Raw genomic sequence first — 1,968 nt, forward strand, 5'->3', positions numbered from 1 at the left:
TTAATGTGTTTATTTTTTAAGATTTCTATGAACTTCTATTCAAAATAATGTGACATTTTATGTTTAATAGATGTAAACTTTATGTAAGAATAATCCAGAGAAGGGGCGGGGCTATAGGGGGGGAGCACCAAGCAAAAGTTTTTTAAGTCAAAATTAGTGTCACTATTGACAAATATTAAGTCCATAGTTTTATGGAGACTTTACTAAGTTGTGATAAGAATTGTGTGCATAAAGATACAAAAACACATGATAATCAGCTTCTTAACCGTTCAGCTGCTCACTTTAGGGGGTGCCAGGGCAAGTCATCTCCCTCCATCTGATCCTCCTCACTTGCAGCGACCCCTCATGCACTGTTAAAACAGAATTAAAGAAATAAAAAGAAATTTAAAAAAAAAACCATTCCTACATTTTAAAACATTTTCTTTAACCCCTTGATGCTTGAATTTATTTGCAACAAAGAAAATAAAAAGTGTGTATTTGCTTTTGGAAACAAATTGGTTTGACCCTTCATTAGGCATTAAGGGGTTAAATTAGCAAAAAAAAAATATTCTAATGGGGTGTGAAAAATAGTCTTATCAGGAAGCTCCTAATTTACAAAAAGTAGTCAATGAGAGTCAACTATAAATATTTTGATATGAACATTTATTTTGGTAAAAAAAAAAAAACTTTCTTGATAATTTACATTTTCGTGCTAGACAGAAAGTTATCTTAAAACATGTTTGTTTTTCTAACTTTTTTTAAGATCCAGTTTTTGCAGTGGCCCCCCTTTTCTGCACCCACAAACCTCCTCTTTGGTCTTCCTCTAGACCCCTTGGTCGCTCCAACCTCAGCATCCTTTTCCCAACATCCTCTCTGCCCCTCGTCTCAAAGTGTCCAAACATCTCCATCTGGTTCCCTGCATGTCACCTCCATGGTCCCAAACTGGACATAATCCTTGTTCTGCTTTCCTTTGCTCAAATCAGAATGCCTGGTATCAGTGAAACGAAACAAGCTTGACGGTTTTGCTTGGCTCGTGGGAATTCCCTTTGATTTTGTTATAGCTGAGAAAACTTTGGGTGTGTCTCCAACCGTCAAACACCTTCCAAGCAAGCAGGGAGAGCTCATGTGTTGGTTCACACTCTTTTCTAAGATAATTGTAGCTACTTTCCCTTTCAGGCCTCTGATGACTCATTGATTTAGGGGGTTTGAGATTGCTCACAATGATCCATTGTATAAAAAGAGAAACTGACTTTTGTCCTGACTTCCTTTAGCCTCAACTCATCTTTCATTAGTTAAAACAATCTGGTTGGTTATTGGGAATTTCCTGAGAATAAGGTCAAGGTATGGGGAAAGGTCAGCATAAAAAAAACCCATTCACAGCAGAAAAGGGAGAAATAGTGTTGCTACAAAACTAACTTTCAGTTTAGCTTCGGTGACACAACAGAGAACCAAAGGCAAGGTTTCTCAGACTCAGCTGTACATTCCTCTCAGCTGTGGCACATGAAGGCTTGAACTGAGAGTGTTCCAGGGTTTTCCTTCAGCTTTTCCTTCAAACAGTCTGGAGATGGTTTTTATTAGGTTGACCAATCTCCCTAAGCTAACAATTAACTCAAACTTTAATTTTAAATGTTTACTTTGGAGTTTTTTGTTAAAAGAAACAAAAACTGACTAGAACATGTGGAAGGGGGAGGTTTGCTCTTTTCCTTTGCTATTTGTTCCTGTGTCATCTCCAATGTGGGATTTTTCTTTAAAAACTATATTGTTTACCTAAATATTTGGATATTTTCTTAGGAAAACAGACAAAGGTTTTTAATTTATTTCATGAAATACTTTCTATAATGTGTTTAAAAGACTCCCTCTGATCATCTGTTTTTTAAAGCGTTCCCAGTGGTCTTTTAATTAAGATTATACCATTTTTAGGCAAAAAAAAAAAAATTGCGCTGCTTTCTAGGACATAGTTTCTGTAGAGCGACAGTAATTCATTAGAAA

At 36.1% G+C, this 1,968-nt stretch overlaps 1 protein-coding gene across 1 annotated transcript in view; it reads left to right on the forward strand.

Annotated features, from left to right (window-relative positions):
- The window catches only part of LOC112149601, a gene marked incomplete in the record, with an annotated part of 13,505 nt that overhangs the window by 4,047 nt on the left and 7,490 nt on the right, over positions 1 to 1,968 (forward strand).

The sequence above is a fragment of the Oryzias melastigma genome, linkage group LG13 (genome assembly GCF_002922805.2).
Source record: "Oryzias melastigma strain HK-1 linkage group LG13, ASM292280v2, whole genome shotgun sequence".
Lineage (NCBI taxonomy): Eukaryota > Metazoa > Chordata > Actinopteri > Beloniformes > Adrianichthyidae > Oryzias > Oryzias melastigma.